Below are 24978 nucleotides of genomic sequence, written 5' to 3'. Positions count from 1 at the left end.
CTCGGAAAACCAGGTGCTGGAGGAGCCCATGAAACTATAGGAAATCCAGCACCTTCCCTGCAACATACTCTTGTTCCCCCTCCAGTTTTACCTGGTAGGTAAGACTTAGGGTGAAATCTAAGATTTTATTGGCATGGAATGATGAAAAATATCATGAATTCACATGGATAAAGGCATATTCCCCATTCCCACAGAGTCAACACATTTAATTTCCTGTTTCACTTCCAAGGTGTATAAACAGATGATGGGAGCCCAGCTTCTCCAATGGATAGGTTGTACAGGTAGTCTGGGAGAGAAACCAGAGCATCCCCACTGAGGGCTTCCTTCATGGCTCATGTCTTGTCCTGGCCCTTGCCCACCAGCAAATGTCAATGTTTTTGCCAATCACATAGCTATCCACGTGTCAATGTCCATCTCTTAAGAAAGCTTAAGGATACAGAAATATGGTATGTATTTTTAAAATGTCAACTGTGTCTCATGGTCACTTAAAATACAATTTTATTATTTTTTTAAAAACATGAAGATATTATGGAATATGATTCAAAAGTCACATTAATTTTTATGATGAAATACAAATTTTTGAAGAAATCTGACTCTTGGTTCAGGCTTCTTTAAGACAGACTCTCCCCACCCCAATGATGTCTAAGCTATGCATTTCTCTCTTTTGATATTGCTAATGGTAGCTTAGTTAGTGAGAATTAAAGGAATCATTTTACAAGGCAGATGATAGTGCTGCGGGTTAGGTACGGAATGGTGAGAGGCTTTGCCATTGAAGTCTTTCTCTAATACTACCTAATAATGCTGTGGACCTCTCGTATATGCCACATAACATTATATATAGAAGAGCCTTTCTAGAGTTAGATACCCAAAAGACGTGAAGCTTTTAATTCAAAATGAGCATGTAGGTAGTGGGGGAAATGCTGAGTGTAGAGAGCTGATTCTATCATTTTGGACGTTAATTTCAAGCTAGTAGTGAGGTGCAGGTTCCAGAGTGTAAAAGAATAAGTAATGAGGACTCTTTTTTTTTTTTGCTGCATTTGGTCTTTGTTGCTGCACGCGGGCTTTCTATAGTTGCCGTGAGCGGAGGCTACTCTCCGTTGCGGTGCACAGGTTCTCATCACGGTGGCTTCTCTTGTTGCAGAGCATGGGCTCTAGGCACGCAGGCTTCAGTAGTTGTGGCTCACGGGCTCTACAGTGCAGGCTCAGTAGTTGTGGCGCACAGGCTTAGTTTCTCCATGGCATGTGGGATCTTCCCGGACCAGGGCTCTAACCCTTGTGCCCTGCATTGGCAGGCAGATTCTCAACCACTGCGCCACCAGGGAAGCCCGAGGACTCTATTTTAACTTATGTATTTTAACCCAAAACTGGTTCCCTCTCTCTGCATACACACACACACACACACACACAAAAGGTCACTAAATATTGTGGAATAAAAAACTGAAATTAAAAAATTGAAACTAAAATACTCTCTGAAGTTTTTGCCACTAGATGATGATTAGTCCATACTAGAATAGCTCTACTGTATGGCCTGTTTATCCTCATGTCAAATGCTGGCCTTAAAAATCAAGACATCAGATGGTAAATGAGAAAACAGTCAAAAGCTTGGAGGGATAATCCAGCAAATTAATACTTCTTTCCTTTCAAAAATTTTAACTCAACTTAATCAGTGACATAAACTAAAATTTTGTTTGTATTTTACATACTACTATTTAGTTTCAACTAAATAATAAGAACTTAAAAATTCTTGTTATAAGAACTTACAAGGTCTTGTTATAAAAACTTAAAATTTTGATTTTAACTTCAGTATGATTAGTTTGGAAAGCTCTAAGTTGTTTTGTATGTATAACTGAGGTTTACCTGATGAATTTTTCTTGGGGGACATGTTCTAGTGTCTTATTTCCCTGTGGTTTAAAGACTTACTAGCCTGGAGAATTCTCTTTAAGCCCTTAAAGCTTGAAAAATGACATTTCTTTATTATCAACATTAACAACATTGTATTTTTGAATTTTATTTTATTTGTTTTTTTATACAACAGGTTCTTATCAGTTATCCATTTTATACATATTAGTGTATATATGTCAATCCCAATAACAACACTGTAATTTTTAAATGAGCACATAGGTAGTGGGAGAAATGCTGAGTGTAGAGAACTGATTCTATCATTTTGGATGTTAATTTCAAGGTAGTAGTGAGGTGCAGGTTCTATAGTATAAAAGAATAAGTAATGAGGACTCTATTTTAACTTATGTATTTTAACCCCAAACTAGTTCCCTAAGTTCCCTAAGGGGCTTCTGAGCACTTGGAGCACTGGTTCATGAAACTGGTCAAAGGTTTAATTTACTTTTGTCATATTATTCTTCTAACTCAGAATCTGTGACCAAACTACGGAAACTTCAAAGTCTCTTGTTTTACTTATTCTTTCCATTTCATTGTTTTCTGTGACACATTCAGAGAACTGTACACACAGTTTCCTATATTATCAAGCTCTTCTTGTTCTATTCTGCTCATAATGAAATTCAAATTGTATTCAAGAGCTCATTCTCCAGCGTGAGAATTTTTAAGAGGAAACTAATCTCCAAGTCTTAACTTTGCCATTATTCCCTAAAAAGACAAGATGCTATTAGATTCACTTTATTTAATTATGCCTTCTCCAACCTACTAAAACATTAATGTCTCTAATACAAAGTACAGGATGAAGTTTTCCAAGGCGAACCTTTGGATGTTAGACTGTTGGGTGGCAAGACTGTTAAGTGGCTATTCTTTCAAGGTTAAAACTTGCTGTTCTTGTTCATGGGATACTTTATGAGCTGCTTTCTTTCATCTAACTTTGAAATACATACTCAGCATCCACAGTGTACTGTTAATGGAGCCTTAGACTCAGAAGCAATGTAACATTTAACATTCTAATGGGGAGGAGCTATATAATATACAAATAAATAAAATAATTTCAAATAGTAATAAGTACAATGAAGAAACAGCAAATGAAATGATATGCTAGTGAGTGATAGAGTAAGAACTTGTTACATAAGGTCTTTTTTTCAATTTAATTTTATTTATATATTTATTAATTTTATTAATATCATTTATTAAATTTATTAAATTTATTAAATTAATATTATTAATTTTTATACAGCAGGTTCTTATTAGTTATCAATTTTATATATATTAGTATATATATGACAATCCCAATCTCCCAATTCATCCCTGAACTGAACTTGTTCAGTTCAACTGAAGTTGTTACATAAGGTCTTTCTGAGGAACCGACATTTGAGCTGAGATTCAAACAAGGATCCAACCATGCAAAGATCTCAGGAAACTGGTATCTGGGTAGAAAGAAGAGAAAGAGCAGGAAGAACATAACTGGCATGGCCAACGAGTAGAAAAAAAAAAAAAGCCAACTGAGTGAGGAACAAGAGAGTAGTGAAGATGTAGGAGAAGTAGCCCCAGGCCAGAACACTTGAGACTTGGATTTGTTTTCTAAGTGCCATGAGAGGTCACCAGAAAATTTTAGGCAGAAGAGTGTCATGATCTCTTTTCTATTTTTCCAAAGAAATTACCCTGGCTTTTCAAATTTTACTTGCTTGAAAGTGTGCTCAAGAGGGCAAGAGCTGAAAAAGCCAACAGTCGTCCGTGTGAAACAATCCTATGCTAGACTCTAGCAGGGACATCATCACAGATCATGCTTTCCAAAGCCAAGGTCACATTAGAACCACCAAGGAGTTTTTAGAGCCTTTAAAAACACAGATTTCCAGGCCTCACTCCTTCAAGTTTCTGATTCAGGGGTCTGGGGTTGATGCCAAGAATCTGTATTTTAAAAATCTCCCCAGAAGTTTCTGAGGCGCATCCCTGCTTAAAAACCCGAACTAACTAAGCCATGCCGATCTAAAAATAGTGGAGAAAATTATTTTAAATGCCAAATAAAATTTTCATGTAAGAAAACTGTACAATGAATAGGCATTTTGAAAATAATGGTTTTTTTCTTATGGTTACCAAAGGGGAAAGGGGGAGAGGGATAAATTAGGAGTTTGGAATTAGCAGATACCAACTACTATACTATATATAAAATAAACACAAAGGTCCTACTGTATAGCACAGGGAACTATACTTAATATCTTGTAATAACGTATGATGGGAAAGAATCTGAAAAAGAATATATATATGTGTGTGCATGTGTGTGTGTGTGTGTGTGTATATATATATATATATATATCTGAATCACTTTGCTGTATTCCTGAAACTAACACAACAATGTAAATCTATACTTCAATTAAAAAATTAACGTTAAAAAATTAAGTTTTCTCACAATTATTTTTCACAATACTGAAGGGAATCAGCAGTACTTATGGATGAGAACACAGGTACTGAAATATTCCCTTTGGTATTCCTTCCGTCCACTGACCATTTGTTGCCTGCAACCTCTCTTAAAGCTAGTCGGTGCAGAGAAAGACAAATACTGTAGGATGTCACATATGTGGAATCTAAAAAAAGGTTACACAAATGAACTTATTTACAAAACAGAAACAGACTCACAGACATAGGAAACAAACTTATGGATACCAAAGTGGAAAGGCTGGGGGTGGGATAAATTAGGAGGCTGAGATTAACACATGCACACTACTATATATGAAATAAATAAACAAGGACCTACTGTATAGCACACAGAACTATAGTCAATATCTTGTAATGACCTATGATAGAAAAGAATCTGAAAAAGAATATATATATGTATATACATATATATATGTATAACTGAATCACTTTGCTGTACACCTGAAACTAACACAACACTGTGAATCAACTCTCCTTCACAAGAAAAAATTAAAATTAAAAAAAAAAAATTTAAAAAGCTACTCAGTGTATTTACTCCTTCGTACACACAGTCTCTACAGAACTTTACCAGGCAAGTTAGGTATACATTGGCCTCTAACCTAAGGTTCAACCTCAATTCTACTGTGTTTTCTTTGATCTTCCTTTACACGATTCTTCAGGACGTGCATTCTAAGCATGGTCTCCCTTGGTTACTATAGTGGCTAATAACTTTTCTACTCCTCTAATTAATTCTGAAGCACAGCAGTGGGATTTGCCTAATGTGGCTGACCGGCCAGTTGTGTTTATTAGCTCCTCCTCTCCTGACAAACTCAGCAGCCACGCTATGAACTTGCCTCCACCTGACCTACATTCACCCTCCTCAGTGGACCCGAGTGCTGGGTAAGTTGAGAGGATTAGGTCAGAGATTGTAACCCAAATAGCTAACTTCTCGACTTGCTGGTTTCTCTGAGCCTGAGCTGGAACCCTCACCATCCCCTCAGGAGCGTAAGGCGACATCACTTTTAGACGTCACGGCCCAATCAGAACAACCTGACTAGACAAATCTGCCTTTTTATCCCCTCGCTCTCATTCATCAACCTGAGCGTAGTTCTCATAGGAAATTTCAGAACTGATTTTGTTCTGCTTTTGTAACAGGCAGAGTTTTTCATCTTTTCCTATTGGCACAGTTTATTAGATGCTCCTCCAGTGGGTGGATCTGAGACAGGCTGGGACCTGGGACCCTTTGCTGCAGTGCTTGCACCTGGACACACGTCTTCTCAAGCAACAAAATACAAAGAAATTATAAGGGACTAAAAATAACTGCATGCATGCACAGTTGGGGCAAATTCTGGACAAAAGACCAAAAACATTCAACTGCCACTTCTGAAGAGCCAGGAGCAAAAACAGGGCACATGCCCCCTGCACACACCACCACCAAAGGGGTGGGTAAACCACCTAAGACACCCCTCCGGCCCGACCCCTGGACACACTCCTAACCTCACCCCATTTAAGGAACCAGCTCGCCCCTCCTCGGGGAGCAAGCAAGGGAAGCTGTTACTTGTTTTTGCTCCCTCCTGCGGAGGCAGGAGCCCCAATAAAGCCTTGCCTGAATTTCCTGGCTGACCTTCTATCAATTTCTATTGACTGGGGAAGGCCAAGAACCCTGGTCGGTATCAGATCTGCTCCTTGAACAATTTGCCTCTCTAGCTCTGTCCAGCACGATGACAGCCTCCCCACTGCCCACGTCCACCCCCTTCCACACGGGAGGGGAAAGTCTGCATGAGTCTGAAGGACAAGTTCAGTCTCCCCGGGCACCACATGACAGTGACTTGGACTCCACAAAAGCTCTGTTTGAAATAATACTGGGGTTTGACTTGAGCAGAGACTTTCCACTTCTCTTAAGATACTCAGGAAGGGGCTTCCCTGGTGGCGCAGTGGTTGAGAATCTGCCTGCCAATGCAGGGGACATGGGTTCGAGCCCTGGTCTGGGAGGATCCCACATGCCGCGGAGCAACTGGGCCCATGAGCCACAACTACTGAGTCTGCGCGTCTGGAGCCTGTGCTCCGCAACAAGAGAGGCCACGATAGTGAGAGGCCCACGCACCGCGATGAAGAGTGGCCCCCGCTTGCCGCAACTAGAGAAAGCCCTCGCACAGAAACGAAGACCCAACACAGCCAAAAATTAATTAATTAATTAATTAAAAAACTAAAATAAAGTGCATGAAAATTGTTAAAAAAAAAAAAAAAAGATACTCAGGAAAAGGAATGTTTTCCCATTTAGTGTAAGCAATTGGGTGCCCACAGTGTCTGGCACAGTTCTAACCAATGGACAAGTGCTGCCCTCCTTAGGCATATGGCCCGAGACCACAGAGACCTTCCTGAAAATAGGAAACGGTGTAATATCCTCACAGAGCAGTGGTTCTCAACTGAGGTTGTACCACCTCCTAATGGACACTTCGCAAACTTGCAGGGGTGTTTTTGTTTTTGTTTTGTTTTGTTTACTGAAGTATAGTTGATTTACAATATTGTGTCATTTTCAGGTGTACAGCAAAGTGATCCCATTATACATATATTTTTCAGATTATTTTCCATTATAGGTTATTACAAGATATTGAATATAGTTCCCTGGGTTATACAGTAAATCCTTGTTGCTTGTCGATTTTATGTAAAGCAGTTTGTGTCTGTTAATCCCATACTCCTAATTTATCCCTCCCCCACCCCTTGCCTCTTTGGTAACCATAAGTTTGTTTTCCATGCCTGTGAGTCTGTTTCTGTTTTGTATATAGATTCATCTCTGTATTGTTTTTTTAGATTCCATATATAAGTGATATCATATAATATTTGTCTTTCTCTGTATGACTTACTTTACTAAGTATAATATTCTCTAGGTCCACCCATGTTGCTACAAATGGTATTATTTCATTCTTTTTTATGGCTGAGTAGTACTCCATTGTGTATATGTACCACATATTCTAAAGCCAATTGTCTGTTATGATTATGACAAAAGTAAGCACTACTGGCATTTAGTGGTGAAGATGGGGGTGGGGAAGGGCAAGATGCTCTATGACCTGCAATGTGAAGAACACTCTTGCCCAATAAAAAATTGTTCCATGCCCTACACTACTCTTGAATGTCCCACAGAACAATTAGTACAAGTGAAAAATCTGTAAGTTTCCGATTCTAGAGTCTAAGACCATTTTACATTTAAATATAAAGTATTTTTTGCACAGTTTTAATATAAACTGAATTATGCAGGGATACAATTACAAAGTAAAATAAGGAAAAGTGTTCCTTTGATTTGTTGGAAATTCTACCAAGAGCTCTTGCTTATTTCATAAAATCATGTTACCAGTAACTGTGCCACTTTTGGTATTTGAGTCAACTCTCTCAATGTCACCTGAGAGCTGTCCCACTGCCAGTGATTCTACATATGAGGACATCATCTGACAACTTCACTATGCTTTCCAGAGCAGTGGTGCCTATGCGTTTGCATATTAAAATACACATTTTATTGTGAATGTCTTTCCTTGGATTTTCCCTGTATATTACATTAGAACATTATATTGATTTTTAAAAATAATTTAAGTGTGGTTAAGCTATATTACCTATGAATTTTTTTTCAGTAAAAGGTAGTGTTTTAAATACTATAAAAAGGAGGCTTTGTCTGATAAGATTGGGAACTTCTTCCTAGATATAAGTCTCTCTTCACATAGACTTTATTTAAACCTGATTGAGGATAGCTCACTGAAAGCCCAATCTGCCACCTCCCTACCCAACACTAGTAGCATAAAAGCCTATTTGTGACAGGACTTTCTTATACCAAATATAACAACAATTCTTATTAAGTGAACACCTGTTATGTACCAGGCCCTGTGCTACACACTTTCCATATATTGTATCTAACCCTCAACTCGCCAAAAGAAGTAGTATTTATTATTAGCTCTGTTTTACAGGCAAGGAAATCAGTGCAGGATAAAGGTTAAATAACTTCACTGAGGTCACACCATTGTAAGTGATTTGATCCATATGGATCAAATACTAATGTCTGACTTTGCCCAAGGCAGATGGGTCAGAATTCAAAACTGGAAATTTGGTAAGTAGCCAGGAACAGCCATGCTCAGTTTGGCTGAATAACTGTGGAAAAGTGGAAGCAAAGAACAGGACACATCACCATCTATTGCCCTCCCTCCTGGTTCTTCACCCCAACATTCGGACCCTCACTCAAGCCCCAGCAAATTCCCACCCACCTCATGCTCTCAGCAACAGCAATCGAAAAGTGGCTCATCTGAATTGAAATGCGCAAGACATGTAAAATACATGTCAAATTTCAAACTTGGCACAAAAAAGGAAAATAAAATATCTCATTAATAATTTTATGTATATTATATATATGTTCCCATGATAATGTTTTTGGATATATTGGGTAAAAATAGATTAAAATTAAGGTCACCTATTTCTTATCATTAAAGTTTCTAATTAGGCTATTAATTTTTTTTAAATTATATGTGGCTCATTTAGTATTCCTATTGGACAGAGCTGAGAGAGATGGTTTTCCTGTCACTTAGTATCCTTTCCCTACCCCACAGTAATCTGAAGAAACTTGGAGTCTAGGGCAACTGCTTCCTCAAGTGACCATTCAGGCCACTGAAAGCAGCAGGAGAAAAGCATGGGTGTGGGAAGGGGAAGGTCAGCAGAAGTTCCTCCACATTTTCATTGTGGTCCCTTTGGTCACTCGGATTGTGGAAACCACATGTTCATTCCCTATTTATTACTATTATTTTCATCCCATATGCTTCACACAACTGCCAGCACATGGGAGCAGTGGGCAAAATCTGTAACAAAAGCTGTGTTTAAATACACGTGTAAAGAAAAGTCAAAATATTTAGCATATTACCTAAATATGATATTGTTTACATTTACTAACAGTGAAGGAGGTGGCTTGTAGTTCTATGGAAACCCAGACAAGTAGTATGAGCTCATCACAGATGGAAAGCACTAGAAATAGTTTAAATATAAACTAATTAAAGTCAGGGGAGTAAAGTCTATGACTTCATAAGATCTGTCCCTCCCAGGATCAGACCCCCAACTTCTGTACTGTGATCAATTAATAACAGCAAAAAAATATCAATTAAAAAACCAGAAAGGAAACTGAATTGAATGAAGTTGACTACAGAGATCAATCACAGTGATTTTACTCACACTTAATAACTGACCAAAATATCAAGTTAAAAAAAGTAAAGCTTATAGACAAATCGCGTGTACCACTTCAACGTCTATTGATAGAAGAAGTGTTCATTATTTCTTATATATCCTTACTGTGAAATATGACACACTTTGGGGAGGGGGAGAGGGAGGGAGGGAGAGAAAGAAAGAGGGAGAGAAAGAGGAAGGAGGAAGGAAGGAAGGAAGAAGGAGGAGGGGGTGGAAGGGAGGAAGGGAGGGAGGAAGGAAGTTTTAGTTCTTGATGTCCAGAATGTACTATTGTCTGTTGTGGCTTCCTCCCATCACGCTTCATAGCTCTTAGAGAAACTCAACACACTTGTTTGATACACAAGACCTGGCCATGACAGAAAGAGTAAAGAAGAGCCTCTAATAATTACGCAGACAACAGTGTGAAACAACTGTTTTAACAACTTGGCTATGTTCTCTGAGCTCATTACTTGGCATGTGCCCACGAGGACCATTTGAGAGTCTTCAGCCGAGACAGCCAAGCTGCTGGGGAACTGCAAAGCTCTCGCCACATCATTTTTCTGGAAGAAACTAAGCAAAATGCAGCCGCATTTTGGAGACTCTTTAGTTTCAACTCGAATGTGATCTAATCTCAGAAAGTGTTTCTGGAGCCTGCTACAGAAGGGAGAGTTCATCTCTCCCTTCTCTCTGCTCCTCACTTCTTTCTGCCTATTACATAATTAGGCGCCTGTAGGTCTGTCTTCCCCATCAGACGACAAATTTCACAAAGGTGAGGAGTAGGTCTTATTCCCTTTTATATCTCACCTAACACCTGGCGCGTAGTAAGTTTTTTTTTTTTTAAAGGATTTGTTTTTAAATTATTTATTTATTTATTTTATTTTTGGCTGTGTTGGGTCTTCGTTTCTGTGCGAGAGCTCTCTCTAGTTGCGGCAAGCAGGGGCCACTCTTCATCGTGGTGCGGGGGCCTCTCACTATCGTGGCCTCTCTTGTTGCGGAGCACAGGCTCCAGACGTGCAGGCTCAGCAGTTGTGGCTCACGGGCCCAGCCGCTCCGCGGCATGTGGGATCCTCCCAGACCAGGGCTCGAACCCGTGTCCCCTGCATTGGCAGGCAGACTCTCAACCACTGCGCCACCAGGGAAGCCCCGTAGTAAGTTTTTGTTATGTTGATTTAATCGCTCTTGACTCTTTTAAAGAGCAGTAGCAAAGAGGGGGCATTGGCAAAAGCACAATGGACTGAATACCTGGTGGAGCTGAGTTGTAATCCAGACCCTACCACGTAATCTCTCCTGGGTTCAGCTCCGTTCTCTATAAAACAGGAGGGCTAAACTAGCCTGTCTCCAGGGTCCATTTCACTTCCAAATCTTTGCTTCAGAAGTCTGAAAATGTTTCCATTTTGTCAGCTTGAGGATCTAAAGTATAAACTCTGTTTCCCATGTTTTTATTATCTGCAAAGCCCAGATCAGATTTTCACCACCTCCAGGAAATCTATATCACACTGTAACAACTCAGTTTGAGATTTCTTCTAGTAAATCACAGACTAGCTTTTATTTTATTAAAGAACAGTCCAGGTTAAGCTGTTCTATATAATAGTTTAGTTAGGTGTAAGCACATGTGAGAGAGAAAATAGAGAGAGCAAAATCTCTAAGACAATGTTTAATCTCCTCTAGAGTGGGTACCATACCTCCTCCTCTTTTTGAACCACTGATGCCCAGCCCCTCTTGCATATAGGATGGTGCTTGACACATAATACATGTTTATTAAATAATGGATGAATGAATGTGTGAATACACGAATGAATGAATAAATGGATTTTTGGAAAACTGTTATCAAAATATATTTGCAGTAAGAATGTGTATGTCCTGATTTTGGCTTTTCCCTGGAAGGGCCTAGATTCCTAGGCCAAAAAGAAAAAGAGAAAAAACCTGCCCATAAAGGTAAAAGAAACAAACAACTGCACAGCAGGGCAAAATTGAAGTGCCATCTTCACCCAGAGATACCAGAGGGACTGATCTGGGAGAATTAGAGCAGGCAAGCCAAACCTCCCAGGTTAATTCTCATCAGAGAACACCCAGACCTTTGAATCCACCTAGCAGCTCACTATGGAATTCAAAATTATTTCTGATTGAACTCCAAAGCCAACTGACAGTCTCCTCTAGGAGTTACAAGAAAAAGATTAGGGATTATGGTTCAGGACTTTCTAAGATAACTGGTACCTTTGTTACTTCCCTTGGATTGTTGGTATCTGCAATATATTGGGTTGGCCAAAAAGTTCGTTCGGCTTTGTGGAAAAACCCGAGCACATTTTTTGGCCAACCCAGTATATTTCTCTCTAATCATCATATACTGGGGGGAAAAGGAGACGTAGGTTTCTCATATTAAGGCAAACGAAAGAAGTAGAAAGCAAAGCTTAGGGAATGAGAAACTTCGGGAAATACAGTGAGAAATGACAAGTTTAACGTAGAAAGATGAGTAAAGCTAACCCAGCTCCAAGAAAAAGAAGATGGTGTAAAGGATAGTGTGGGACTGGGAAGTGACCCTAGAGTTTCACGGACAGTAAATCCACTTTTCTCCCTTAACACAGAGATTCAGTACTGAGAAAGAGCATGGCAACCGCAGACTGTAATACTCTCTACTGAGAAGTATGAACCCCAGAGATAACTTGGGAGGTGCTGTGGAAATAGCTATTACAAACCAAAAGCATACGAGCCAGAAGGAGAGAAAGGCTCCAATACTTTGAGCCCCTTTTCCACTCATCATCTAAAAAGCTTGGCAGACAAGGAGAGATTAAAGCAATGATACCACTAAGAAGTCTAAAGCTGTTCTGATGATTTTTCAAATCCTGCTATTCAAAAGACCATTTACATCTTGATCAAAGTCTTAGTTTTGGGAAATAATGAAGTATTAACTAGTATTAAAATGGGAATTAGGGGCTTCCCTGGTGGCGCAGTGGTTAAGAATCCACCTGCCAATGCAGGAGACACGGGTTCGAGCCCTGGTCCAGGAAGATCCTACATGCCGCAGAACAACTAAGCCCGCGCAGAACAACTAAGCCCACGCGGAACAACTAAGTCCGTGTGCCACAACTACTGAGCCTGTGCACTAGAGCCTGTGAGCCACAACTACTGAGGCCGTGTGCCACAACTACTGAAGCCCGCGCACCTAGAGCCCATGCTCCCAACAAAAGAAGCCACCACAATCAGAAGCCTGCACACCAAAACGAAGAGTAGCCCCCACTCACCACAACCAGAGAAAAGCCCGTGTGCAGCAACGAAGACCCAAAGCAGCCAAAAATAAAATAAAATAAAATAAATAAATTTATTTAAAAAATGGAAATTAAAGGGCTCAAAATTTTCCTCGGCATCAATCTTAAACAAAAGTCTTTCTGGTAGGCAGCCTCCCAGAGGGTTCTAATTATTCTTGCCCACTGCTATGCATGTTCCTCTGCTCTCCTCAACACCACACTGGGCAGAGGTGATTGGTGTAACCATAGGATGTTGCAGAAATGATGGTGTGTGATTTCTGAGGATGAAGGAGGAGCCCCTCCCAACGTGGAGGTAAACAGAGAAGATCTGAAAATGAGGCAGAAATATTGGGGAAAAACCATCTAGCATCATAGCACCCACCATAAGTACAAAGTAACACGAAAAAAATTTGAAGCTGATGGTACCCTGAAGGTAATCAGAGCACAACAAAACCCAAATCCAGCTCAACTCCTTACATACATGAACGGTCATCAGAAGGAGAGGCATGCCCATTGCCAGTCATAAATACCCTCAGTCTCTACTGTTCTACACATTATTGTCCAGCATTCAGTCAAACGCAACTAACACGAAGATGGATTTAAATCTACTCATATCAAAGATTATATTAATTGTATATGGTGGAAACACACCAATAAAAATAGAGAAATGATCATACTGGATAAAAAATTAAGACCCAAATATATGCTGTCTATGAGAAATCCATTTTTAAGTATACAGATATAGATTAAAGATAAAAGGATAGAAAGACATATTATGTAGTCACTAATTAAAAGAAAACTGGAGGAGGAGCTTCAAGATGGAGGAAGAGTAAGACGTGGAGATCACCCTACTCCCCACAAATACATCAGAAATACATCTACATGTGGAACAACTCCTACAGAACACCTGCTGAATGCTGGAAGAAGACCGCAGACCTTCCAAAAGGCAAGAAACTCCCCACCTACCTGGGTAGGGCAAAAGAAAAAAGAGAAAACAGAGACAAAAGAATAGGGACGGGACCTGCACCAGTGGGAGGGAGCCGTGAAGGAGGAAAGGTTTCCACACACTAGGAAGCCCCTTTGCAGGCAGAGACTGCAGGGGGCGGAGGGGGGAAGCTTCGGAGCCACGGAGGAGAGCGCAGCCACAGGGGTGCGGAGGGCAAAGCGGAGAGATTCCTGCAGAGAGGATCGGAGCCGACCAGCACTCACCAGCCTGAGAGGCTTCTCTGCTCACCTGCCGGGGCAGGCGGGGGCTGGGAGCTGAGGCTCGGGCTTCGGTCGGATCCCAGGGAGAGGACTAAGGTTGGCTGCGTGAACAGAGCCTGAAGGGGGCTAGTGTGCCACAGCTAGCCGGGAGGGAGTCCAGGAAAAAGTCTGCAGCTGCCGAAGAGGCAAGAGACTTTTTCTTGCCTTTGTTTCCTGGTGCGCAAGGAGAGGGGATTCAGAGCGCCGCTTAAAGGAGCTCCAGAGACCGGCGCGAGCCGCGGCTATCAGCACGGACCCCAGAGACGGGCATGAGACGCTAAGGCTGCTGCTGCCGCCACCAAGAAGCCTGTGTGCAAGCACAGGTCACTATCCACACCTCCCCTCCCGGGAGTCTGTGCAGCCCGCCACTGCCAGGGTCCCGTGATCCAGGGACAACCTCCCCAGGAGAACACACGGTGCGCCTCAGGCTGGTGCAACGTCACGCCGGCCTCTGCCGCCGCAGACTCGCCCCGCATCCATACCCCTCCCTCCCCCAGGCCTGAGTGAGCCAGAGCCCCCGAATCAGCTGCTCCTTTAACCCCCTCCTGTCCGGGCGGGAACAGATGCCCTCAGGCGACCTACACGCAGAGGCGGGTCCAAATCGAAAGCTGAACTCCGGGAGCTGTGTGAACAAAGAAGAGAAAGGGAAATCTCTCCCACCAGCCTCAGGAGCAGCGGATTAAAGCTCCACAAACAACTTGATGTACCTGCATCTGTGGAATACCTGAATAGACAACGAATCATCCCAAATTGAGGAGGTGGATTTTGGGAGCAAAGATATATTTTTTTTTCCCTTTTTCTCTTTTTTTGAGTGTATATGTGTATGCTCCGTGTGTGATTTTCTCTGTATCGTTTTGCTTTTACCATTTGTCCTAGGGTTCTGTCTGCCCGTTTTGGGGGGTTTTTTGTTTTGTTTTTTCATTTTTTTACTTTTTAAACATTTTTTCTTGATTATTTTTTATTTTAATAACTTTATTTTACTTTATTTTATTTTATCTTCTTCTTTCTTTCTTTCTTTTCTCCCTTTTATTCTGAGCCATGTGGATGAAAGGCTCTTGGTGCTCCAGCCAGGCATCAGGGCTGTGCCCCTGAGATGGGAGAGTCAAGTTCAGGACATTGGTCCACAAGACACCTCCCAGCTCCACATAATATCAAATGGCGAAAATCTCCCAGAGATCTCCATCTCAATGCCAAGACCCAGCTTCACTCAACGACCAGCAAGCTACAGTGTTGGACACCCCATACCAAACAAATAGCAAGACAGGAACACAACCCCATCCATTAGCAGAGAGGCTGCCTAAAATCATAATAAGGCCACAGACACCCCAACACACACCACTGGACGTGGTCCTGCCCACCAGAAAGACAAGATCCAGCCTCATACGCCAGAACACAGGCACCAGTCCCCTACACCAGAAAGCCTACACAACCCACTGAACCAACCTTAGCCACTGGGGACAGGCACCAAAAACAATGGGAACTACGAACCTGAAGCCTGTGAAAAGGACACCCCAAACACAGTAAGTTAAGCAAAATGAGAAGACGGAGAAACACACACCAGATGAAGGAGCAAGGCAAAAACCTACCAGACCTAACAAATGAACAGGAAATAGGCAGTCTACCTGAAAAAGAATTCAGAAAAATGATAGTAAAGATGATCGAAAATCTTGGAAATAGAATATTGAAAATACAAGAAACGTTTAACAAGGACCTACAAGAGCTAAACAGCAAACAAACAGTGATGAACAACACAATAAATGAAATTTAAAATTTGGTAGAAGGAATCAATAGCAGAATAACTGAGGCAGAAGAACGGAAAAGTGACCCGGAAGATAAAATAGTGGAAATAACTACTGCAGAGCAGAACAAAGAAAAAAGAATTGAGGACGGTCTCAGAGACCTCTGGGACAACGTTAAATGCATCAACATTCGAATTATAGGGGTCCCAGAAGAAGAAGAAGAAAAGAAAGGGATTGAGAAAAGATTTGAAGAGATTATAGTTGAAAACTTCCTTAATATGGGAAAGGAAATAGTTAATCAAGTCCAGGAAGCACAGAGAGTCCCATACAGGATAAATCCAAGAAGAAATACGCCAAGACACATATTAATCAAACTATCAAAAATTAAATACAAAGAAAAAATGTTAAAAGCAGCAAGGGAAAAACAACAAATAACACACAAGGGAACCCCAAAAAGTTAACAACTGATCTTTCAGCAGAAACTCTGCAAGCCAGAAGGGAGTGGCAGGGCATATTTAAAGTGATGAAAGGGAAAAGCCTACAACCAACATTACTCTGCCCAGCAAGGATCTCATTCAGATTTGACAGAGAAATTAAAACCTTTACAGACAAGCAAAAGCTAAGAGAATCCAGCACCACCAAACCAGCTTTCAAACAAATGCTAAAGGAAATTCTCTAGGCAGGAAACACAAAAGAAGGAAAAGACCTACAATAACAAACTCAAAACAATTAAGAAAATGGTCATAGGAACATACATATCGATAATTACCTTAAATGTAAATGGATTAAAGGCTCCAACCAAAAGACATAGACTGGCTGAATGGATACAAAAACAAAACCCGTATATATGCTGTCTACAAGAGAACCACGTCAGACCTAGGGACACATACAGACTGAAAGTGAGGGGATGGAAAAAGATATTCCATGCAAATGGAAAGCAAAAGAAAGCTGGAGTAGCAATTCTCATATCAGACAAAATAAACTTGAAAATAAAGACTATTACAAGAGACAAAGAAGGACACTACATAATGATCAAGGGATCAATCCAAAAGAAGATATAACAATTGTAAATATTTATGCACCCAACATAGGAGCACCTCAATACATAAGGCAAATGCTGACAGCCATAAAAGGGGAAATCGACAGTAACACAATTATAGTAGGGGACTTTAACACCCCACTTTCACCAATGGCAGATCATCCAAAATGAAAATAAATAAGGAAACACAAGCTTTAAATGATACATTAAACAAGATGGACTTAATTGATATTTATAGGACATTCCAACCAAAAACAACAGAATATACATTCTTCTCAAGTGCTCATGGAACATTCTCCAGGATAGATCATATCTTGGGTCACAAATCAAGCCTTGGTAAATTTAAGAAAACTGAAATCGTATCAAGTATCTTTTCTGACCACAACGCTATGAGACTAGATATCAATTACAGGAAAAAAATCTGTAAAAAATAGAAACACATGGAGGCTAAACAATACACTACTTAATAACCAAGAGATCACTGAAAAAATCAAAGAGGAAATCAAAAAATACATAGAAACAAATGACAATGAAAACACGACGACCCAAAACCTATGGGATGCAGCAAAAGCAGTTCTAAGAGGGAAGTTTATAGCAATACAATACTACCTTAAGAAACAAGAAACATCTCAAATAAACAACCTAACCTTACACCTAAAGCAATCAGAAAAAGAAAACAAAAAAACCCCAAAGTTAGCAGAAGGAAAGAAATTATAAAGATCAGATCAGAAATAAATGAAAAAGAAATGAAGGAAATGAGAGCAAAGATCAATAAAACTAAAAGCTGGTTCTTTGAGAAAATAAACAAAATTGATACACCATTAGCCAGGCTCATCAAGAAAAAAACGGAGAAGACTCAAATCAACAGAATTAGAAATGAAAAAGGAGAAGTAACAACTGACACTGCAGAAATACAAAGGATCATGAGAGATTACTACAAGCAACTCTATGACAATAAAATGGACAACCTGGAAGAAATGGACAAATTCTTACAAGTGCACAACCTTCTCAGACTGAACCAGGAAGAAATAGAAAATATGAACAGACAAATCACAACCACTGAAGTTGAAACTGTGATTAAAACTCTTCCAACAAACAAAAGCCAAGGACCAGATGGCTTCACAGGCGAATTCTTTCAAACATTTAGAGAAGAGGTAACACCTATCCTTCTCAAACTCTTCCAAAATATAGCAGAGGGAGGAACACTCTCAAACTCATTCTATGAGGCCACCATCACCCTGATACCAAAACCAGACAAAGTCGTCACAAAGAAAGAAAACTACACGCCAATATCACTGATGAACATAGATGCAAAATTCCTCAACAAAATACTAGCAAAGAGAATCCAGCAGCACATTGAAAGGATCATACACCATGATCAAGTGGGGTTTATCCCAGGAATGCAAGGATTCTTCAATATACGCAAATCAATCAATGTGATACACCATATTAACAAACTGAAGGAGATAAACCATATGATCATCTCAATAGATGCAGAGAAAGCTTTCGACAAAATTCAACACCCATTTATGATAAAAACTCTCCAGAAAGTAGGCATAGAGGGAACTTACCTCAACATAATAAAGGCCATATATGACAAACCCACAGCCAACATCGTTCTCAATGGTGAAAAAATGGAACCATTTCCACTAAGATCAGGAACAAGACAAGGTTGCCCACTCTCACCACTATTATTCAACATAGTTTTGGAAGTTTTAGTGACAGCAATCAGAGAAGAAAAGAAATAAAAGGAATCCAAATCAGAAAAGAAGAAGTAAAGCTGTCACTGTTTGCAGATGACAGGATACTATACATAGAGAATCCTAAAGATGCTACCAGAAAACTATTAGAGCTAATCAAGGAATTTGGTAAAGTAGCAGGATAAAAATTAATGCACAGAAATCTCTTGCATTCCTATACACTAATGATGAAAAATCTGAAAGTGAAATTAAGAAAACACTCCCATTTACCATTGCAAGAAAAAGAATAAAATATCTAGGAATAATCCTACCTAAGGAGACTAAAGACCTGTATGCAGAAAATTATAAGACACTGATGAAAGAAATTAAAGATGATACAAATAGATGGAGAGATATACCATGTTCTTGGATTGGAAGAATCAACATTGTGAAAATGACTATACTACCCAAAGCAATCTACAGATTCAATGCAATCCCTATCAAACTACCACTGGCACTTTTCACAGAACTAGAACAAAAAATTTCACAATTTGTATGGAAACAAAAAAGACCCCGAATGGCCAAAGCAATCTTGAGAAAGAAAAACGGAGCTGGAGGAATCAGACTCCCTAACTTCAGACTATACTACAAAGCTACAGTAATCAAGACAGTATGGTACTGGCACAAAAACAGAAATAAACCTCAATGGAACAGGGTAGAAAGCCCAGAGATAAACCCACACACATATGGTCATCTTATCTTTGATAAAGGAGGCAAGAATATACAGTGGAGAAAAGACAGCCTCTTCAGTGAGTGGTGCTGGGGAAACTGGACAGCTACATGTAAAAGAATGAAATTAGAACACTCCCTAACACTGTACACAAAAAAAAACTCAAAATGGATTAAAGACCTAAATGTAAGGCCAGACACTATCAAACTCTTAGAGGAAAACATAGGCAGAACACTCTATTACATAAGTCACAGCAAGATCCTTTTTGACCCACCTCCTAGAGAAATGGAAATAAAAACAAAAATAAACAAATGGGACGTAATTAAACTTAAAAGATTTGCACAGCAAAGGAAAACATAAAGAAGACGAAAAGACAACCCTCAGAATGGGAGAAAATATTTGCAAACCAAGCAAATGACAAAGGATTAATCTCCAAAATACACAAGCAGCTCATGCAGCTCAATTTCAAAAAAACAAACAACCCAATCCAAAAATGGGCAGAAGACCTAAATAGACATTTCTCCAAAGAAGATATACAGACTGCCAACAAACACATGAAAGAATGCTCAACATCATTAATCATTACAGAAATGCAAATCAAAACTACACTGAGATGTAATCTCACGTCGGTCAGAATGGCCATCATCAAAAAATCTAGAAACAATAAATGCTGAAGAGGATGTGGAGAAAAGGGAACCCTCTTGCACTGTTGGTGGGAATGTAAATTGATACAGCCACTATGGAGAGCAGTATGGAGGTTCCTTAAAAAACTAAAAATAGAACTACCATACGACCCAGCAATCCCACTGCTGGGCAAATATTCTGAGAAAACCATAATTCAAAAAGAGTCATGTACCAAAATGTTCATTTCAGCTCTATTTACAATAGCCATGAGATGGAAGCAACCTAAGTGTCCATCGACAGATGAATGGATAAAGAAGATGTGGCACATATATACAATGGAATATTACTCAGCCATAAAAAGAAACGAAATTGAGTTATTTGTCGTGAGTTGGATGGACCTAGAGTCTGTCATACAGAGTGAAGTAAGTCAGAAAGAGAAAAACAAATACTGTATGCTAACACATATATATGGAATCTAAAAAAAAAAATGGTCATGAAGAACCTAGGGCAAGATGGGAATAAAGATGCAGACCTACTAGAGAATGGACTTGAGGATATGGGGAGGGGGAATGGTAACTTGGGACAAAGTGAGAGTGGCATGGACATACATACACTACCAAACGTGAAATAGATAGCTAGTGGCAAGCAGCTGCATAGCACAGGGAGATCAGCTCGGTGCTTTGTGACCACCTAGAGGAGTGGGATAGGGAGGGTGGGAGGGAGGGAGACGCAAGAGGGAAGAGATATGGGGACATATGTATATGTATAACTGATTTACTTTGTTATAAAGCAGAAACTAACACATCATTGTAAAGCAATTATACTCCAATAAAGATGTTAAAAAATAATAATAATACAAATGAATGTTTATATCAAAACAGAAACAGACTCACAGATATAGAAAACAAACTGATGTTTACCAAAGGGGAGAGGGAAGGGGGGAGGGACGAATTAGGGGCATGGGATTAAGAGATACAAACTACAATGTATAAAATAGATAAGCAATGAGGATATATTGTATAGCACAGGGAATTATAGCCATTATCTTGTAATAAGCTATAATAGAGTATAATCTGTAAAAATACTGAATCACTGTGCTGTACACCTGAAACTAATATAATATTTTAAATCAACTATACTTCAATAAAAAAGTACCTAAAGTAAAAATAAATAAATAAATAAATAAAATAGGAAATAAAAAAAATAAAAGAAAACTGGAGAGGCTGTACTGATATCGGAAGTAAACATTTCAAAGGATAAAAATGACATTGCAAAAAAAAAAAAAAGACATTATATAATGATAAAAGAGTCAATTCATCACAAAGAAATAACAATCCTAAATTTGTATGCGTCTCACAACAGAGCTTCAAAATACATGAAGCAAAATCTGAGAGAAATGAAAATAGACAAATTCATAATTAAAGTTGAAGATTCAACAATCCTTTCTCAGTAAACAACAGAACAAGTAGACAGAAAATAGGCAAGGATATGGAAGACCTCAATAACGTTATTAACCAACATAACCTAATTGATATTTCTTGAATGGTCCACCCCCAAAACAACAGAATGTAAATTATTTTCAAGTGCACATAGAACATTCACCAAGATAGACCATATCCACAACAATAAACCCAGGCTCAAGGAATTTAAAAGAACTGAAATCATACAAAGTGTGTTCTCCGATCACATGGAAACAAACTAGAAATCAACAACACAGAGATATCTGAAAACTTCCCACATATTTGGAAACCAAGCAATACATTTCTAAATAACTGTGTCTAAGTGAAAGTCACAAAGGAAATTAGAAAATATTTTAAACTGAATAAAAATACAATGTATCAAAATCTGTGAAATGCAGCTAAAGGAGGGCTTAGAAGGAAATTATACTAATAAGTGTTTATGCTGCAGAAGAAGAAAATCTTAAATCAGTTATCTAAGATTCTACCTTAAACAGATGGAAAAAAAAGAAGAGTAAATCAAAACACACAGCAATCAGAAGGAAGGGAGTAATAAAGAGCAGAGCAGAAATCAATGGAATTGTAAGTAAACAAACAAAAAAAAAAGGAGAAAACTGAAGAATCAAAAATCTGGGCTTTTTCATCGACAGACAAATGGATAAAGAAGATGTGGTACATATAATAATAATACAATGGAGTATTACTTAGCCATAAAAAGGAATCAGATTGGGTCATTTGTAGAGATGTGGATGGATCTAGAGAGTGTCATACAGAGTGAAGTAAGTCAGAAAGAGAAAAACAAACATTGTATATTAACGCATATATGTGGAATCTAGAAAAATGGTACAGATGAACCAGTTTGCAAGGCAGAAATAGAGATACAGACATAGAGAACAAATGTATGGACACTAAGGGGGGAAAGTTGGGGGGGGATGAATTGAGACATTGGGCTTGACATATATACACTCATATTTATAAAACAGGTAACTAATAAGAACCTGCTGTATAAAAAATAAATAAAATAAAATTCAAAAAAAATCTGGGCTTTTTAAGATCAATAAAATTGAAAATTTTGCAGCCAGAATGATCACAACAAGAGAAAGAAGGCCCACATTACCCATATCAAGAATAAAAGAGAGGACAAACCTATAATTCCTATAGACATTAAAAGAATAAGAAAATATTACATGAATTCTTATAGTAAATTCTTATAGTAAATACTCCTTTATATCTGTCTTCTTTTGCTCAAAATTTGGGGGGGGTGGGAATTCATCCATGGTGTGTATGGCAATAGTTAATTGACTTCATTGTTGTATAATATATCACTGTATGAATATACCATAATTTGTTTACTTATTCTACTATAAATTGACTTTTTTATTGTCTCCATTTGAGGGCTATTGCTACAGCTATAAAATTCTTACATAAACGTTCTTGTGTATGTCTTTTGGTGCACTTACAAAGTCAGTTCTGTTAGATATACACCTAGGAGTGGAAGTTCTGAATTATTGGCTATGCATGTGTTTAGTTTTACTACATATTGCCAAAGGATTTTTCCAAATGACTGTGAATTTATAAGTCAAACAGTAGTTTACAAGTGTTGCGTTTGCTCTTCATTACTTGCAGGACTCATAAATGATTATCTTCATTGTAGTTGACAGTATTTATTCTCAGGCAAAGCTCTTTCTTATATCCAAAGACCGTTAACCTTTCCTCAGGCATAAGTCAGGCACCATGTCCTGGAATGCCCTCGTGTGTGGGGACGGAGGGGAAGATATAATAATCAAGCTTAAATGGTTCTTTGAATACTCTCACCACAGTGCTTGAGGTGAGGAAGACACATCCCCAGTCTTCTGTTTTGAGGGGTGGAACTCATAGCACAACAATAGCTTCCTCTCTCTTAAATTATGGTAAAATATACTTAACACAAAGCCATTTTAACCATTTTTAAGTGTACAATTCAGTGGCATTAATCACATTCACAATACTGTGCAGCTATCATCACTCTCCATTTCCACAACTTTTTCATCATCCCAAACAGAAACTCTATACCCATTAAACAATAACTCCCATGACCTCTGCCCCCAGTCCCTGGAACGCACCATTCTACTCTCTGTCTCTATATTAACAGCTTTCTCTTAAACCTCATTACTAAATCTTCTGCCTGTATTAATAAAGCCTACATTTCTACGCCGTTACTACATGTACAATGCCGAAGAGTCATAAAACACAGTCCTGAATACTTCCTCTGAGAATTCTTGGTCTGACTCCCATACTTAGGAATTTCATTCTTTGTATATGTTGATGGCTCAGTCAAAATTTCTCCATTAAAATGGACCTAGAGTCTATCACACCGAGTGAAGTCAGTCAGAAAGAGAAAAACAAATACCGAATGCTAACGCATATATATGGAATCTAAAAAAAAAAAAAAAAAATGGTACTGATGAACCTAGTTGCAGGGCAGGAATAAAGATGTAGACATAGAGAATGGACTTGAGGACACGGGGTGGGAGGGGGAAACTGGGGCGAAGTGACAGTAGCATTGACATACATACACTACCAAATGTAAAACAGTTAGCTAGTGGGAAGCAGCAGCATAGCACAGGGAGATCAGCTCGGGGCTTTGCGATGACCTAGAGGGGTGGGATAGGGAGGATGGGAGGGAGGCTCAAGAGAGAGGGGATATGGGAACATACGTATGCATATGGCTGATTCACTTTGGTGTACAACAGAGGCTAACACAGTACTGTAAAGCAATTATACTCTAATAAAGATCTATTTAAAAAAATTTCTCCATTAAAATTCTATTACATGAGCAGGAAACCTTAGTGAATTACTTTTTTCCCCTTTCATCTTCCTGCATCTCTGACTGTATTTTTGTACTGTCCTTCTAAAGAGTCAGAATTTTTTCACAGAAGAGTCTCCATGAGTTCTGCTTGCCATAATGTGGCTGGTGTTTGAACTTGCTGTTGTGGCTTTGACAGTTTAGGAAGTGGAATATTTCCTAATGTGGGAAATGTGGGTTTAATAGATCCTACGGTGCATCAGTCCAACTGATGCACTGTAGGATCTATTAAATTTAGCTGCTATCGTGGGAGTTCCCCCAATAACTCAGCATATCTATAAATGTATCATCCTGCAAAAGGATGTTCTTACATATTTGCACAGCACTTTTGGCCTCTCCAGCAAATTGAAGATAATGAAAACTGGTAGTAAAGTGTTAGAAATTGTCTCTTTTGGTGATACATGAAGAAATTGCCTATAAATTGTGATTTACTGTCTACAACAAGTTCTTCTGAAATCTCCTTATGAGCAAAACAGATCCTTCATCTCTCAAATGACATCCAACCTGGATAAAGAATGCTTTTTCCTCCCAATGGAATGAAGAACCTGCCTAATATGAAGAAGTGTGTGTATATATATATATATATATGTATTAGTAACGAATCTTCCCCAAATTGCTGTCATTTCACATTGCCAGCACTGTACATTTTCCCAACACCAGAGCTTAACCTGGAAAGGACCTCAAGAAATCTTTCATCTGTCATCATTTCAGGGGAAAGTGCCCAAATTGGCAGTTGGAAACTGTCTGCCAACTATATAATAGCACCAACACAAAGCGCTCAAATGATCCCACAGACCAGTGAGTATCTTGATGAAAGGACAAGTCATCCTCACCTATAGAAGGCAACAGAGGAAGGCTTCCCTAGCTAAAAATCTTCCCA

The sequence above is a fragment of the Balaenoptera ricei genome, chromosome 14, assembly GCF_028023285.1.
Source record: "Balaenoptera ricei isolate mBalRic1 chromosome 14, mBalRic1.hap2, whole genome shotgun sequence".
In the NCBI taxonomy this organism is placed as follows: domain Eukaryota; kingdom Metazoa; phylum Chordata; class Mammalia; order Artiodactyla; family Balaenopteridae; genus Balaenoptera; species Balaenoptera ricei.
This window is presented reverse-complemented; position numbering follows the sequence as displayed.